Source organism: Struthio camelus, chromosome 4 (assembly GCF_040807025.1).
Source record: "Struthio camelus isolate bStrCam1 chromosome 4, bStrCam1.hap1, whole genome shotgun sequence".
In the NCBI taxonomy this organism is placed as follows: Eukaryota; Metazoa; Chordata; class Aves; order Struthioniformes; family Struthionidae; genus Struthio; species Struthio camelus.
The window spans coordinates 21,705,544-21,713,710 of NC_090945.1; the positions used below are offsets into that span (position 1 = coordinate 21,705,544).

General features: G+C 41.1%; 1 long non-coding RNA gene across 1 annotated transcript; it reads left to right on the forward strand.

Annotated features, from left to right (window-relative positions):
• The first annotated feature begins 5,531 nt into the window (after positions 1-5,531).
• LOC138067038 (uncharacterized) lies at positions 5,532-7,937 on the forward strand. The gene is made up of 3 exons (XR_011140707.1): positions 5,532-5,571; positions 7,178-7,226; positions 7,902-7,937. It is a non-coding gene; the product is annotated as an uncharacterized lncRNA (long non-coding RNA).
• The last annotated feature ends 230 nt before the right edge of the window (positions 7,938-8,167 follow it).

An 8,167-nucleotide genomic window follows, 5' to 3' on the forward strand; every position in this document is an offset into this window, starting at 1 on the left:
CTCGGTAGGTGTCCTTATTCCAATCTCTTCGGTGGGAAAGCCAATGCACTGGAGAGGGGAATTGTCTGAAGTCATTGAAAAAGTCTCTCAAAACTTTGTGTAGAATTTTCTGAGCTTAACAGTAAAAGCTCTCCTCTCACTGAAGGCGAGTATCTGGGGAGTGGCGAGTGGGGAGAGAAGGAAAGGTTGAGTGCGTGCATGCAGGACGTGGGCATGCAGGTGTTTAATTGATGTAAATGCTGAATTCTGCAACCAGAATCCTGTGAAGACATATTCTGTGTATCCAAAGCTCATAATGGTTGCAAGAAACTTTAAACTATTTAATCAAAAAAAGAAGCCATAGTTTTACAGAGCCTCATTTTTACAGAGTTGCAGCATCCAGAATGGAGGAGAATACGCGTGGGTGGGAGGAGGGGGAATTTGGGCGAGGTACCAGAGAATTCAGCCATGATATTACTTTAGGTACTTGTTACTTTGAAGTTGTAGTCTCCTCTTAGTATCTGCATGTTGGAATTTGTAATGATAAGACAGTCACGTTGCCTGCACCGTAACAGCTTTTGAAAAGGCAGATACCTTGGGCTGTCTTGTATTATTTTTATTTTATAATTAATCATTAAATGATGCCCTTTATAAAATAAAAATCAAACACAGTAGCTGAGTTATTTGCCTTTGAAAAGCTGTTACTATGCACACAGCGTGCCTTTCCTCTTGCTACTAATAATATCGCAAAACTGTAAGGGGGGTAGAGATGCTACAGTGGCATCATGTCATGTCCAATACAAATGAAAGTGCCATAAGCATTCAGAAAGCATATGTATAGAACCAGCTCCGCTGACAAATGCTTCCACTGGGCCGTCATGAGGGATGATATTGAACGCGTGGTTAGCGTACGTGGACGAAGGCTTGGGAAATGTTTCTGTACTACTGTCAAGCCATTTCTGAGTTAGTTTCTCTTTGCCAGTCGCCTCTTTGCCTCCGCTTTTTTCTTATTTTTTGCTTCTCAAAGGGCAATGGAAGAAGAAGTAGAAATCATTAGTGAATACGCTTTTGCGGCAAGACCTGAGTCCCTAACAGTATCTTTGCCAGTAACGTCAGTGCCCGCTTTGACTCAGTAAAAGTATATGAAACTGTAATTGGCAATAAGGTCAATGTAATTTCTGCCTCCCCTATGAAGAACATTAGCATATATATAATGCATGGGAGACACTAGTCTGAAAACCACACCAAATAGTAGAGTAAGAACTCCCATTAAAGTCGGGTCAAAATCCATTAAGTTCAGTAGACTGTTTCCAAAGGTGTCTGGGAGTGGGTGCTTAATAGAAGAAGAGAAAAATGTGAAGAATTGTGTACTCGTCCTGGAGTGTCATTCCAGGTCTCACTGGTAACGTTTTGAAGCCTGGAAATGAACTCAGAATTTCGTATTATGCTGGGGTGTGGACAGAGCAACCATTCCCTGATACTCCCTCCCAGTTCTGGCAATTGATGCCAAACACATTGAGCATAGTAGGAAGGGTTAGGTGAGATAGCCATATAGAACTGAGGGTGTTGCTAGATCAGTATGCAAATACTCATATTCTGCAAGTACTGTACAAATACATTACAGAGGAGCATCTTGAATGTCTATTGCAAGCCAAATGACTAATTGAAGGAAGCTAAGAGGATATTTAGGTGACTGAACACACACATATGTATGTATACGTATACTTGTGTACAGGGATATATTTAGATATATGGAAGCATCGTAAAGAGAAAAGGAAGATGCAAGAAACAGTAATGTTACCACCCCAATAATCCTTTGGAATTCAGTCTTTTTGCTGCTGGTGAGACCAGCAAATTACTGATGATCAGCAAGTATTTAGGTGGGGCAGTCAAAGGTCTGTAGTGTCCTGGCGGTGAAGGGAGTCAGTGAAGTCAAGAAAGTTTTAAGGTAGTTTGAGCAGGAAAAAAGAATGCAGAGGGATCAGTGGATTTGGAAGCCCACGTGAAGAGAAGGAGAAGGAGGTCTGTGTTGTCAAAGGGGGAAGGTGAGTGGGATATTGAGGGTAAAGACGTGTGAGAGGCTTTATGGAGCTGTTCCTTTCCTGGGAGCTTTTTCTGCTGTTTTCAAGTCAATGGGCTATGGAGACCTACCCCACAACCCTCCCTAGATCCCTTCTTCCCTCACAAACCACCTCCACCCTCGTTCCCTGGAAGACATGGCCTCCCTCCCAGCTTTCCTGTTTGCTGCCCAGGAGCCCTTCCTACCTTCTTGTGCTTTGCTGGCTGCTCAGCTGGAGGCGAAGCAGCCAAGACCGCCTTTGCTTCTGTGGGGTGAGAAGAAGGCGCTGAGGAGCCGCAAAAAATGGGACTTCTGAGTCCCTGTTTCGCTAGGTGTTGTCAGAATACCAGTATCCTCCTTGCTCAGCTGTTCTTAGTGCGTTACAACTTTCTCAACTGTTCTAGGTAAGTGTGACACACAAATGAATGTTTGTGACTGATGGTTCATCTGTGTGCGTGCGCACACACACACAAATCCTAAAAATATGTGATCTGTTTAATCACTGTTACAACAAATGCCACTCAGTGGCGATGAAAGCGTTTAGGCTAGTGTTTCAGCTAAGAGCTTAGCAGGGAATGTTACTATGTTTTGAATTCTGTTTTAAACTTCTTGCTTTTTCATTTTTAAATTGGAAGCTTAATTTGAATATAGAATACACCAGTTTTGAAAAGTTGCTTAGCATTTAAATATTTCTTTTTTTCTTTGTAGTGGCCTTTTCAGATCTTTTTTAAACATATTTAGTACAAAAGCCAGTTATCAAGAATAACACATTAAAAAGATGGATGGAGAGATGTAGAACATCCATATATGTTGGCGGTGGTAAGCTTGACAGCTGTCAGATTTGCCTTTGTGCATTCGTCTTATATGCTGTATTATTTATTCATCAGAAACACATTTGAAAATGAAGCGGATGAAAGGTAATGTAAAGATAAATTAGGCCGTTTTAGGGCAATCGGAGGTCAGAACTAGGTAAAATACCTGCAGGAGCAAGGCCCCTGGACATTGCTGTTTGCTTCCATGCATAAAGCGTTTCACTTAGAAACATGACTCGAATCGCTCAACGGTAGCTAACATGTTTAACCCTGAAGCGTGTTTAATTTATTCTTTGGAAAGTGTGCACATAGTAAATATTTTATTTTTTAAGCTCCAAGTCTTCAAACGATTGAAGGAGGGAGAAGACGACACAACAGTTAATGGAAAAAGAAAAGGAGATTGAAACCTAGGAAGAAGGGAGCTGAAGAGAGAGATGGGAAACACCAAGGAACCTGTGTTGTGGGATTCACCTTATAATGCAGCACCAAACCCACATGAAGAGACTGGAAGGTAAGGATCCCTTGGTTAAGCGACTGCATTCTGTAACCAAGGCCAACTAGTGATGAAACAGTTTTGCCTATCTTTTTATGCTGAGCTAAATGACAGTGTAAACTAGTAGAAAGGCAGATTTTCTCATCTCCTTGTTCAGATTATATTTGATTTTATGTAGCTGAGCTTGGGGCAGTGGAAGTGGTTGGGGAATCCGTGTTTTTCAGCTGCTGCTGCTAAGTGTTGAGCTGGTATGTTGCCATTGGGGCTAGACATTGCATCGTGGGTGGCAAGTTGGCCTCTAGCTGCAAAGCTTATGCTGGAAAGTGTTTTTTTTTCCTGTCGCTATGCTTTGCGTTCGCCTTGCTCAATTATCTTGTTGTTCTGTAGTAGTAAATGGCCAGGAAAACCTCAGAACAATTGTAGCAATCATAGCAATCAAGGGCTGTGGCTTGAAAAATCAACGTTAAGTGCTTCAAGCTGGATTTCTTTTCGAACTGTTGGTTAGCTAATCCAGTTAAGGTCTCCCATATTTATTTTTTGCTGATTCATTTATGTTTGTGCGGGGAGCAAGATTTTAGACACCGTGTAGCATACAAGTGGTGTAAAACTGAGCACATCTCCCTCCTCCAAGAAAAAATATATTCCCACAGCAGTTATTGCTACTCCTGTCCTGGGTGCGGAGCTGCTCCAGAGTGCGGAAGTGGATCTGGAATTAAATAGGTGGTGAGAGAGGAGGCTGGAAACAAGAAGACAGAAAAAATGCAGAGCTACAGCTCTGCATTGGCCACAGCTGCTCCTGGGATGTGAGTCAGTCTTGTCCCTCACACCTGGGACTGCAGTGGCTGAGGGCAGATCCGCCCTGCAGACCCTGAGAGCATACCCAAGTTGGGGTACAAGCCCTGAAGCACAGAGAAATCAGTGCGTTTCTGAGTATTAAAAAATAGCCTGACTGTTATTATTACGATTATTGTTGCTGCGGACTCTTAATGGCTGGCAGTAGTATACATCAGGTTGGGGTCAATGACTGCCCTGAGTACTTACAAAACTGAAGATGGGAAGATGTCCTTTCTGTGATGCTTGCTGAAGTGAAAGGAGACAAAGCACGGGTTGAGCGCAAGCCACATCAAATGTCGTTTCCCTTGGGAGTGAGTGTAAAAGCAGGGGCCCGAATCTTGCATAGGTGAAGCCGAAGGAGCTCATCTCGAGGCAGTGAAAAGCTCACCCACAGAGCGTGAAAGGAGCTATTGTAGCATAGCAGAGGCAGGCAGGCAGGCAGGCAACAGGCTATAAACACAAGGGAACAGTCCGTAGTGCAGTACCTAACCTCGCTGCCCTGGCCTCTGTCATTCACAGCCCAAAGCTAAGTCCCTGCACATCTGACACACTGCTTGCTGAATTCACCCAGGCACCAAGCTCAGTGAGACCTCTCTCTACAAAAGAGGGTGAAAAAAAAAAAAAAGGCAAACATAAATGAGCTTTTTTATTTAAGAGTTTGGATTTTTCCCTAAAAAAAATCAGGGAAGCCTTTCCTAAGATGACCACAAGCAATAATGGCATGCATGGTTTTGATTCTAAAAGCTTGTTGGTTAGAGCACCAAGATGTGAGAATGCCATCGTATCTTTTCTCCTCAGTTTTTTGCACTTGTGTCTTCAGAGCTTGGGAACTCTCTCAGCGATGCCTAGTTTGAAAAGGGGTGTTTTTGAGGAGCCCGCTCAGGTAGTATAAAATATGTGAATATTTATTCGCATAACCTACGAGAGAACCTGCGAATGACTGTGTAGCCTGAGCTTTAAGGGAAATACTGTGACGAGGGGAAGATCTGGACTCCAGTCCCTACTTCAATTCATATTTAATCATATTACGCAACAGGAGAGATTGACACATCTCTAGCCCTGCCTAGTTGTTAGAAACTATATGACCCTTACGTTGTCCCTGACTTACCAAACCCTCCCTCTCATAGCTAGATAGGTTAACACAGCTGCACTGCTTTTATCTCCAGCAATTGCTGGGGTGTTTTTGTGCGCTTGCTTTAGACATCTGAAGAGGCATTTTAAGTAACCATTTGTAGCTGGCAAATGGAGTTTCTTGAAACTGGGGACTCCCTGGAAAGGGAGGCTTTGAAAATCCAAGCAAGAGAATTCTTTGCTGACGCTTATTTCATTCACAGAAACAAACCTTGTGTTGCCTGTATTGTCCTTGGGGTCCAGAAGGTATCAGAGTATTTAAGGTGAGGCACTACTGTGGGGCATTGTTCCAGTTGTCCTTACAAGGAAGTCACTGTAAATAAAATATGCCACTAAAACCTCAGCCTCGTTTTGGATTTGGTACGTCTGAGACTTTAATAAAGGTGTTTCAGTTCAACCTGAAACAAGTCATCCAAAAACATGACTGCACTTTCAGTCTATTGTAACAAATTCTGAAAACCAGCAGAGTAGTTACTTGATACAGAATGAGCAGTGGAACTGCAAAAAGAACTGTTTTTCCAAAGGACCCATCTTGCCTGTGAAAGGGACCAGGAGTACCAGGTGGGGCCCAACTACGTGTCGTGGTTTTTGGAGTCCTTCGTCATGTTCCGTAGTAACGTTGCTCAGATGGTTCTGGCTGCTTCTTGCTACCTTAATGTTTGAGTTTAATGACAGCAGGTAGGTCTACCTATCGTAATTGTCTTTATTGGCAAGTTCTCAGATCAGATGCTTACTTTTACGAACCTGCGTTAAATAAATATTTTTCAGCTCTTTTTCAAGATGGAATTGTTTCTACCTTTCAATTTTAATGATGGTAACAGTTCTATAAAATAAAAACGTTCTTTGCTATAAACTAAACTTGTTTTGATACATTGCCTAGTTACCTCACTTTTTACCTCCCTTTTGAAGTAGGGATAGAAACTCGGATACTTAAGGCATATATCATTATCACTGCAGTCTCTGGATGCATCAGGATTCTTGGTATCGTTGACCAGATTTCATAACTCACAAGTCTTTCTGAAAATTCAGAAGAGAGATTCTTTTAAAATAGCTTATTTTTGTATCTTTTTATATGTTAAATGTATTTGGAGAGCATTCCTTGTTCAACTGAAGAGTTACGTTGCTACTTTGCCTATAAGTTGGTTTGGACGTGGAGTAAAGATGTATTAGGGTGCGCTGGAAGTAGCCATTTCATAATGTGAAAAGGTCTCTCCTGTCCTGTCAGGTAACCATGTGACTGATGTTGTTTTAGCCTGTGTTTAATGTTACTTTCATATTTTTTTTTAATTGGAATTGCCCCAAATAGCTTGAACCTTTCAAATTGCCAAAATTGTTTAGTTAATACTAGTTAGATTTAGCAGTACCTGATAGTGAGAGCCTATAACTTTAAGGCTCTATCTTATGCAGGCACATTTAAAAGACACCTAACTTTGTTTTAGTTCACATTTTTACTCTGTAATTGGACTAAATGGAGTCCGTAACTACAACTTGCTTGTGTAGATTCTCTGGTACTGTTTAAACCACTCTTTCTTTGTCCTGGAATTGTAGGTGCACCAATATAAAAAGCAGCGGACATTGATTTAAGTGCCTTTGAAACAAAACACGACTTAAGCTGGTATTCAGATTTTTTGTTGAGATATTTTTCTTTCTAGAAGTCCCTAACGTTCAGTATGCAAAGCCTGATATGGTTTTCATACCTACTGCAATCTCACTGGTGGTGCTCAAGGGTCAAAATTGGAAGACAGGTTTTCCAAAGCCTGACTGCCCAACTCTCCTCACACGGTATTCATCCGTTCTAGACCGAGAATATGCTCCACTCTGAACCAGCATTCATATTTAAGTTTAGTCTCTTGCATTTTCTTGTTGCAGATCAAACTGCTGCCTGGCATCCTGTTCTCGCTCTCCAAGCTGATGGCAGGTATTCACTCAGAATCACTGGGAGGGATAAGCAAACGTTTAACTTCGCAAGTGTTTGTTAGATGCCAAACAGCACAGCTTGCTGTCTGTCTGAGTTATTTTTGACTAGATTGAAGATGCTTTTACTTTATAACTGTCTCACTTTTAATAAACGTGCAGAGTTGAGGTGATAGCAAAGAAAAGAAGACTTGCCAAGTCTGGGGTCTCAGGTTTGAGAGTTTTTTCCTTTTACAGCAGAAGTGACATACTTAACAAAAAAAAAAAATCTCATTCTATTTTAGTTTGATACAGACTATATAGTGAGGGTATTTTAGAGTTTTATTTTTCGCTACGTAAAAGAAATGCGTTAAGTGACTATAAGAAGCGAGTGGTTGCTAGCCTTAGAAACTGAAATGGTATCATTAGAAACAAACCCGACATGATGCAAAGGGGGCAAGTGTATGTTTTTCATGACACTTGGTCAATGTCAAGTTTATGTAAATCACCCCCATTTCTAATGGGAAACAAAAATATTTTTCTTAATATTTTTAAGAATTATTTGAGTTTGAGTTAGGAACAATGTCAGTCTGTGGAATCTTACCTTGAGCAGTATAGTAATGTATACTGGGAAATGAGCAGACTTCCCTAATGATCTATGACAAATTAAAGTAATGCTATTAATCTCTTTACTTTTCAGTCAGTGTCGTTCATCCATCATCAGCTATTTTAAAAGGTAAGATAGATGTTGTAGTTTTAGGTAATTGCATTAGCTAATTGCGTTAGCTTGGTTGTTCTTGGGTATATTAGCAAAATTAGAAAAACAGGCTAGAGACTAGCCTTTGCAAGGCAAGCTCACAAATTAAAACAATAGGTGCCATGTTTTATTGTGTTTATTAACTCTCTTTACTGTGTGCTTCTTTGGTGCAATTCGTATTCTCCTAATTTGAAAGTTCTTTACAGTTC